The 9,688-nt window shown below is 33.0% G+C and overlaps 1 long non-coding RNA gene across 1 annotated transcript in view; it reads right to left on the bottom strand.

Annotated features, from left to right (window-relative positions):
* Window positions 1–9,688, bottom strand: part of LOC108372132 (uncharacterized) — a 16,272-nt gene that overhangs the window by 3,925 nt on the left and 2,659 nt on the right. Inside the window, exon 2 of the long non-coding RNA XR_001848815.1 lies at window positions 3,361–3,366. This is a non-coding gene — a long non-coding RNA (uncharacterized LOC108372132). The remainder of the gene's footprint in view (window positions 1–3,360; window positions 3,367–9,688) is intronic.

Genomic DNA, 9,688 nt, shown 5'->3' with positions numbered 1-9,688 from the left:
AGCTGTAAATTTATTGCATTTTTAACAACAATAGTTTTTATGTTTATTTCTAATATTTCCAGTTCTCTATTTTTTTGTGAGATGACAATTATTTCTTAAAATACAGTGATTACTAAGTTTCATTCATTTATCACATATTTCGTACATACACCCTAGAAATAGGTATGTATATGGTACCAAGTCGTGCTTTTTCTTCACATTAAAAGAACTTTGTGAATTATGTATTTTTTTTTTAATACCAGACGATGAGGAAGCCCGACTTAGCCATACCAGATTAACTTGCTTTGTGTGCACATGGAAATTCCAGCATAACTCAATTAATCACCAAACCTACTTGATCAAATTAAGAGTTAATGATTAAAAATTGGTTTTTTAATCGCGGTTACGATTAACTGCTTAACCAAATTAAAATTAATCATGATTTACTGTAATCAGTTTGAATTTAATCGAGTTAACTAATTATCGATCGATTAATGCCATCATTGATTTCACATACATATCACTATACCAAGTTTCCGTTCTCTCCCACAAATACTTCCAGAGATATGTATGTAATATGAAAATTCCAATTTGTATGGGAGGGACCTTGAGTTATCGGACTTACTTTCAGTCTAAGACCCTCCTTCCGAAATCCGTAGTAAGTGTACTAAATTTCGTTCTGATCGGAAAACCGGTTAAGGAAGTAGCCTATTTTTCAATCCAGGTCATAAACCATCTTTGAACAAAATTTTATTTTCAAACAGGTGGCAATTCTTAAAAAAGTAGCCTATTTTCCAGTCTAGGTCATAAGCTATCTGTGTGCAAACTTTCATGCAAATCAGTTCAGTCATTTACGCGTATTAATTTAATTAAACTTTCCTAATACGTGATAACTCTTAAAATAGTAGCCTATTTTCCAACATAGGTCATAAGCTATCTCTGTGCGAAATGTCATGCAAATCATGTAATTAAAACTTTTTTAACAGGTGGCAACTCTTCCAAAAAATTAGCCTATTTCCACTGTAGGTCATAAGCTATCTGCTTGCAAAATTTCATGCACATCCGTTCAGACTTTTCCGCATATTAATTTAATTAAACTTTTTTAGCTGGTGGTAACTCTTAAAAAAGTAGCCTATTTTTCAACCTAGCTCATAGGCTATCTGTGTGAAAACTTCCATGCAAATCAGTTCACTCATTTCCGCGTATTAATTAAATTAGACATTTCTAACAGGTGGCAACTCTTAAAAAAGTAGCCTACTTACTAACCTAGGTCATAACCTATCCGTTAAGTCGTATCCGCGTATTAATATAATTAAGCTTTTTTAACAGGTGGCAACTCTTCCAAAAAATTAGCCTATTTTTCACTGTAGGTCATAAGCTATCTGCTTGCTAAATTTCATGCAAATCCATTCAGTCGTTTCCGCGTATTAATTTAATGAAACTTGTTTAACAGGTGGCAGCTCTTAAGAAGAGTAGCCTATTTTCCAATCTAGGTCATAAGCTATCTGTGTGCAAATTTTCACGCAAATCCATTCAGTAGTTCCCGCATATTAAATAAATTAAACTTTTTAACAGGTGGCAACTCTTAAAAAAATAGCCTATTAACCAATCTGGCCCATAAGCTATCTGCGTACCAAATTTCATGCACGTCCGTTCAGTCGTTTCTGCGTGATGATTTCCCAAACATCCAAACATACAAACTTTCACATTTATAATATTAGTAAGATTTTGAAATTCAGTAGCAGCGCCACACACCTTCGGTAAAAAAATTCTAAAAAAAACGGTAACTTTTAGCTACTTGAAACTTGCACATTATTACACTAAAATTGAATGGGCTAAAACACTTCTGAGAAAAAAGTTTGAAATTATAATGATTTTTTTTAAGTGTTCTACAAAATCTTAAGCTTAGGTTTATATGGTGTTTGTTAGGGAATGAACTGCATTTTAATTTATTGAAAAATCTTAAAAATTAATGAATAAACATAAGTGGCAAACAATGTTATTGTGAATTTGGTACAAAATGATATGTCCAACTTTGACTTTTTAAACAATTTAATTCTTGTAAAAATGATATACCATTGCACTAAATATTTTTTTAATAAATATTTTCTTTACATGTTTATGTATTTACATAATGCTACGATTTTGGTTTTAAACTATGTATACTTCATTAAATGTTCTTATTCAAGTATTTATGTAAGTTAACAAGAAGATGTAACTACATAGGTAATTATGTCCGCTTAAGTACCCGCATCGAGGTACTTAAGCGGGTTCTTTTAAGTACCCAACCCGCCTAAGTACCTTAAAAAGCTGTAATTTTTCGTGAGGTACTTAAGCGGGTTTTACTGTATTTGCAAATAAAAAATTTACTCAGCTTTTATACGGCAAAGTTTACCATTTTGCAAATTGTTATTTGCAAATAATGCGTGCGTATAAACCTGTGGTCGGGGCTTCATACCACAATTGTGGAAGGTCAACTCACACGTATTCTTAAGGCCGGTCCAAATAGAACTTTCGCGTTGGCTTTGGCGTTGGCGTTGGTTTGACAGCACGCACGTTTAAAGTATGCTTGCTACAATGAACGCTTGGCAGCGAATGCTGGGGCCACTAAATTAACATACCAACGACAGATAAATTAATATTTCATATCAATAATTGCGTTAAAAACGATATTTCTTGTCCGCACTTGATTAAAAAGGAAAAATATTTCACATAATTTTATTTATTTGCAACAGCTGACGAGCGACGCATGCGAAAAGTTGAGAGTTGGCCATCTTTTTACTTTGTGTTGGCGTGAGCGTTGTCGAATTTTGGCTATGTGGACGGCTGCATTTGAATTCATGTATTCATAGTCAGCTGTTGAAGCGACGCCAACGCAACGCCAAAGTTGTATGTGGACGGGCCTTTACGCTCTATCGTTTAGTCGTTGGGTAGAGAGCAACGAATCAACATCGTGTTTGGCTGTTGCGCTTTGTTTCTTGTATGCAAAAATGCCTTGCGAGGAATATTACTTGCTTGAAAATGCTATTGGTGACATGCAATGCCTTTTATGTTATAAGTCATTTAAAAAACAAAGAATATCCTATTCAAAGACATTTTGATTATTTTCATAAAGAAACATTTTGATGAAGAAGAAATACAACGACTTTTTAATGAAAAAAAGATAATTTTTTTTTCAAAGAATTAAAGGGTGGTTGTTGAAGGGAATATGTATGTGATTAAAAGACATTTTTAAACATTTCATAATGATATGGAAAATTTTTGTGAACATGAATTTAAATTTTTTTATTTAAATTTTCAATATTTGGCGTGGGTGAATCCAAATGAATTTTGAAATTTTTTATTTGAGTTATACTTCAATATTTTCATAACACAAGAAACTAAAAACTCGAGAAAACCAGTTTTAAAGTTTTGAATTAACATATACTCCCAAGGGAAATTTAATACATATTTAGTTTTACTATTTGTTTCCGTGAGCTTACTATGCGCGGATGAAAATTTTTCAGGTGAATTTTTTTTCGGGCGAAATTCAAGATAAAGCTAATTTTGTTCTAGTGAGCTACTGGTAATCGTTACAGCCATGAAATTTTTACACATAATAAGAAAGAGCTAATGTTCATTCTTGCATACTAGTTGAATGGAACTTGTAGAAATATCTTCAAAAAATATTTATTAGTATTTACCAAACCCTTCAACTAAATTAACGATTTGGTACAACCTTTATGAATATTAGAAGCTTTATTATATTTAGTTATACTTACCAACCCATGGTAATAGTTCCCCAATATTGAAAAAATTCGGGAACTAAATAACTTTAGTTGTCGAAACTAATCCTTTTTCTCAGTGTAGCCGCTTTCGTTGTTCGGAGTTAACTCAAAAACTACTGCATAGATTTCAGTGAAATTTTTAGAGGTTATATCTTGCATATATGGTCCTATTATAGGCTACTAGAAAGCTCGCTAGGTGGCGCTGGAGTCGAGTTATTTTTAGAAATCGTATTTATGAACCGAATTCTTTTATATTCAAAATGTAAGCTACCAGCATGATGGAAAATACGTGTACCAAAAAAAAAATTTATGAACCGATTTCGTTCAAATTCAAGCAACATGATGTGAAAGGCATTTGCGAAAAATGGACCCGATAAATGCCCTATTTATTTTTTTTTCATTCGAAACATATATGTACACATTCACACATAAAATGATAGCCTTTTTCGTTGTTCGGACTAAACTCAAAAATCAGTTAAATTGTCGGAGGTTATACCTTGCATATATGGTCCTATTATAGCCTACTAGACAACACGCTGGTGGCGCTGGAGTAGAGTTACTTATAAAAGTCGTATTTATTAACCGATTTCGTTCAAATTCGCAAAGTACCTGTATGATGAAAAATTCGTTTCCTAAAAATGAGCCCGCTACATTGCATAAAATCTGATTGAAATTCATAATGCGTATTTATTTCGTGACAAGCAGTGGTTTTCCAGAAAAGGGACCTAATGGATTGCGCTGCAGCCGAAATATATAGAAACCCACTCGGAGTTTGGTCTGATTTGGCCCTATATTCACCTTAGACGAATTTACTTTTCATATGGCTAAATGGAGGATTCGTTTAAGTATACATGTAAAGACCGCAACATTCTGTAAGCGCACCTTTGCCTGACGACCTCCTACACCCTAAATGCGATCTTGCACCTACCTTCGATTGACGAAATTGCTCGAGGCGGCCGTTAGTACAACAGTAAGACTCAAAGAAACCAGTTCACAAATATTAAGGTAAATTGTAAAAGTGGCATATTGACAAGGAAAGATTCGACCACATCCGTAAAAAACGGGACACGGTAGGTATATAAATGGCTACCTTTGAACGAAATTTAAGAGATCACGCGACTCATTTAGTCAATGTACGGGAAAACTTTTCATCCTTTAGGGGGCGAGGATTCTTGGCCCTCCTATAATTGAAAACGCTCATCTGTGCTCTTTAGTTTCCTAATAAGGACTTTTATTGGGTTACATGGTTTACGGACCAATGTTAAAGTTGTAAGATCATAGAAGAATATTACGCACGCTTGGCAGAGATCTCACAGGTGGAAATAAGACATCGGTAAAACTCATTCCATATGGTATAACAGCGCTACTATTCTTGGCCTATGTGTGAGGAGGATTCTGCTCTTTATTCGTTTCAATTTAAATTAAAAATTTTTACTTTACATACCGCTTTTGCTTCTAAACGCTATTTTTGTATTGGCCAACACAAAAGATCCCATTAGGCGTCGCGGAGCAAGCGGGCATTGGCTAGTTAATCTATGTACACTTACAGTTGTCCACAAAATAATAGGAGTGCGATATTTTGACCAGTTTTGGCTATTTGTCTTTTGTTTATTTAATGTTTATTATTTTTTTATAAAACCCTAGCTGGCTATACAACAAACACCATATAAATTCAGATTTTAAACTTTGTATAAAAATTATAAAAATTTTGCAATTTTTCACCCAAATTTCAAACTTTTTAATCAGAATCTTTAGAAAAAATTCTGGTATGCAGTTTTGTAGCACATTCAATTCTAGTCTGAAGAAGTGCAGGTTTCAAGCGTTGATTTTTGGCAATTTTTTTGCTGGCAGTGTCCTCCATATAAAAGAAAATTGTCGACATACTTTGTATGGAAAAAACGTGAAACACCTTTAACCAAAAAAATTCTCAAAAATCAACGGAATTTTTTAGCCGCTTGAAACTCAAGCGGAAGGTTTCGGAAAGGTGAAAAAACATATATTTAATACTTGCGCCGGGTATTTAATGTTCGGCTCCGCCCGAACTTAGACTTTCTTACTTGTTTTGCTTAATATTGACTCGCTGGATTTTTTATGCGGTTTTTTAAGAATTTTTTACATGGAGTATCTGAATTTATGAGATTTTTGAAAATGCTGGAACGCATCCTCTGTTTTGGTATGAAAGCAAAGAACTTTTTTATGCGGATTTTTTTTTACGCGGCTTTCTAAGGAACGCATGTACCGCATGAAAAAAGACCTAAGTGTATACAAAATAATAGCCGTTTTCGTTGTTCGGAGTTAACTCAAAAACTACTGCATAGATTTCAGTAAAATTTTCAGAGGTTATACCTTGCATATATGGTCCTCTTATAGGCTACCAGAAAACTCGCTAGATGGCGCTGGGGTCGAGTTATTTATAAAAGTCGTATTTATGAACATATTTCGTTCAAATTTAAATCATGCACTATCTGCATGATGAGAAATACGTATGCGAAGAATAGACTCGCTAGGTGGCGCTGGAGTCGAGTTATTTACAAAAATCTTATTTATGAACCGATTTATTTTAAATTCAAAATGATGGAAAATACGTTTACCAAAAATAGACCCGCTAGGTGGCTTTATGAACCAATTTCGATCAAATTCAAATTATAAGCTACCTGCACGATGAAAAATGGACCCGATAAAAGCCCTATTTATGAACCGATTTTGTTAATGCAAATTCGAAACGTTTATTACTTTCATGACAATTTTTTTTTCATTCGAATCATATACAGTGCCGGACAAAAGTATTGGCACAGAGAATTTTTCGCAATATATGCAAAGTTTTTTATTCTAATTTATTTTCAATATTTTTTAATAAAAATATAGTTCGTACTTCAGCAAAAAACATAAAAGCAAAATCTCTAAACTTTGTGCAAAACTCAGGAAAGTTCAATAAATTTGCATACTAATTTGCAACTTCTTATTCAGATTTTTTAGAGAAATTCTAAGTATGTAGTTTTATAGCCCAACTAATTTTAGTATAACAAAGTGCAAGTTTGAAGTATCTAAAAAATTGCACAATGGAAGTGTGCCTTCCGTTTATTTCAACATGCTCGATTTGCTGTAGTTACTTAAGACGTAAAAGTCTTGCTTGTTCACCAAACCGGTCTATAGTTTTATATATAATCTGATTGGTTATCGAGCTAGCATTCTCTGGTACTATTTTTGAATATATATGCACTAATTTGTACAAAATTTGAAATAAATTACTGCAACTGGGCAAATTATGTTTCTAACGGAACTTTTTTGGGCTGTTTCAATGATTTGGTCAAAGTCACTTCTGTGATTTGTACAATTGAAAAACTGGAACGACGGTTCTATGTACTAGAGATGTCAGTGTCCAAAAAACATCGAGGCATCGATACATCGACTATTTGTACATCGAGTGGAACACCCTTATTCTAGAACCCGAATTTTCGTAATTCGTAATTCGTAGCTACGTTACGAAAAACGAAAAATCGACATGCTGCAATCCTTGCGGAAAAATGTGCAGCATTGCCAGCTATCAGTTGTTTTTCGAAATCAGCTCTATGAAGGAAATCAAAGTGGAAAGGAATTAAAGAAACACTTATCATATCGTCGCTGGAATAATGAAGTAGTGTAACATGAAAAGTATAGTTTTGAGAAAAACGAATTGGAAGTTTTTATAAACCATTACAAACCATACAAATACAATTTCGTTTTTCGGGAATAAATTAGTGAGCCAAAGAGATATTTAAGAAAACTAAAGATTTTTCTAATAGATTAAAGGATTGTCTATCCAATGGTGCAATTATCGAATAATAGTGTATGTGGCATTTACACTGTTTCTTTATTCGAGCGACGATATGCTTGTTTATTGTAAAATTGGTTGATTTTACATATTTTGAGGAAAATTATGGATTCTGATGCATTTGCAATTATAGCATCGGAGTAAGAGCGCGCTGTGGCAATGGATTCATCTATGTCAGCTTCTGGTTGAATTGTAGAGCCACAGGCTATAATTCCTCCTATGCCCGAAGAATAGGTTCTCAATCCTGGTAATGCAATAACAGCTTCTTCCAAGCCATTGAAAATATGCATTTTGTTAGGTCCACCACCTGGTTTCGCTTGGTGATTATAAGCCTTACTAATGAGAATACTCTTTTCTGTGTTGCCGGAGAAAAGGGCGGAAGCCTCTCTTCTACTGTGAAAGGTATACAAGGTTTATTGTGCATATAACTCCGGCTACGCCATCAACTGTTTCTTTGCGCAGAACCCACATCGAAATTTACAAAAAAATGCATGGTTCAAACCGAATTTGTTAATAAACTTGAGCTCGGAAATTTGGAACTTTTATTTTAGATGAAAGTTTAATCCTTTGATCACATGTGCATGCTAAATTTTTTAGAATCGGGTGATGCGTTTGGATACAGCAACCCAAAATCATTGTACAAATAACTAAACCGTACCAAAGTTTCTCGATAAGGGGCAACAAACATTCTTTCTTGTTCGTTCATATAAAGCAGTGGATAAAAATATACGTGTATTCAAAAGGCAAATTTATCTTCCGACACAGAATTGGTTTCGTACAAAATTACGCAAAAAAGCTGTAAATTTCTTACTCTTTCGCTTTTAGGCATGCCATTGTTACGAATTTCGAAAGTTCGAAGATACGATTCAGATTGCAGCATTCCATTTCTACGATTCTTAGCAAAATCCGAATACGAAAGTGTTGCAGAACAGGGGTGGAAAACGTTCGATGCATCGAAGCAAAACGTCGATATTTTCGATGCATCGATGTTTTTCTGACATCCCCAGTCTTCACCAGACGCATTCTTTTACACACATATACATGCGATATATACTTCTGTGTGTGTGTATGAGTGTGCATAAGGACTTATGTAGTTATTTAACCTTTATGTCAACAGCAGAAAAATTGTACGTATGTACGTCAACAGCAGCATGCCCGGGTATGCACATATACTTTGTATGGGAAACGGCATTGTGTTATGACGAAAATGTGAATATTTAACACATTTCTTTAAACCGGACAAGTTTTTACTGTTATTTTCTAAAGAAATATGTTTATTTTAAATATGTGAAGAAAGATTTGAGAAATGTGTTATATCTTATATATAAAAATAAAATAATGTAAAAAAAATATTTTTTAAAAACAAGCTTTTATTTAACATGTACAATCAAAGGAATAAAATAAAGTAGTGTAACAAAAGATTTTTTAGCAAAAAAATTTTGTCAAAACTGCACTAAAACGAATAAAATAAAATAAGTTAAGGTCTCGTTAAAGTTACTAAAAGCCATTTAGTGAAAGGAGTTATTTAAACTCTAATGAAAATTACTAACAATTTGTACTAATTTACTTCGTTTTTAAAAAAGCTTGTCGGCGAATTCAGCGTACATGCATAATTGGTTAGGTATGTATGTATGCAGATATTTAAATGTCGGTTTGCTATTCGCTCGACAAGCTTTTTTAAAAACGATGTAAATTAGTACAAATTGTTAGTACTTTTCATTAGAGTTTGAATAACTCCTTTCACTAAATGGCTTTTAGTAACTTTAACGAGACCTTAACTTATTTTATTTTATTCGCTTTAGTGCAGTTTTGACAAAATTTTCTTGCTAAAAAATCTTTTGTTACACTACTTTATTTTATTCCTTTGATTGTACATGTTAAATAAAAGCTTGTTTTTAAAAAATATTTTTTTTACATTATTTTATTTTATAATTTTTAGTCCATTTATAAAAGCGTTGTATATTAAAAAGTGTTATTTCATTTTATGTACAAAATTTTGCAATAGATATTAAAATGATTCAGCTTGCAATGAAAGAGAACAGAAGACTTGGCAAGCAAAATGTTGTTTGCTTACGGTTTGTATAAACATACATATGAACATATAGCAGCAGTTAATTTTATTTAAAGAAAT

The sequence above is a fragment of the Rhagoletis zephyria genome, unplaced genomic scaffold (assembly GCF_001687245.7).
Source record: "Rhagoletis zephyria isolate East Lansing unplaced genomic scaffold, Rhagoletis_zephyria_1.1 Rzeph_scaffold_05475, whole genome shotgun sequence".
NCBI classification, from domain to species: Eukaryota; Metazoa; Arthropoda; class Insecta; order Diptera; family Tephritidae; genus Rhagoletis; species Rhagoletis zephyria.
Note: the sequence above shows the minus strand (reverse complement) of the source record. Positions and strands in the feature narration are given on the sequence as shown.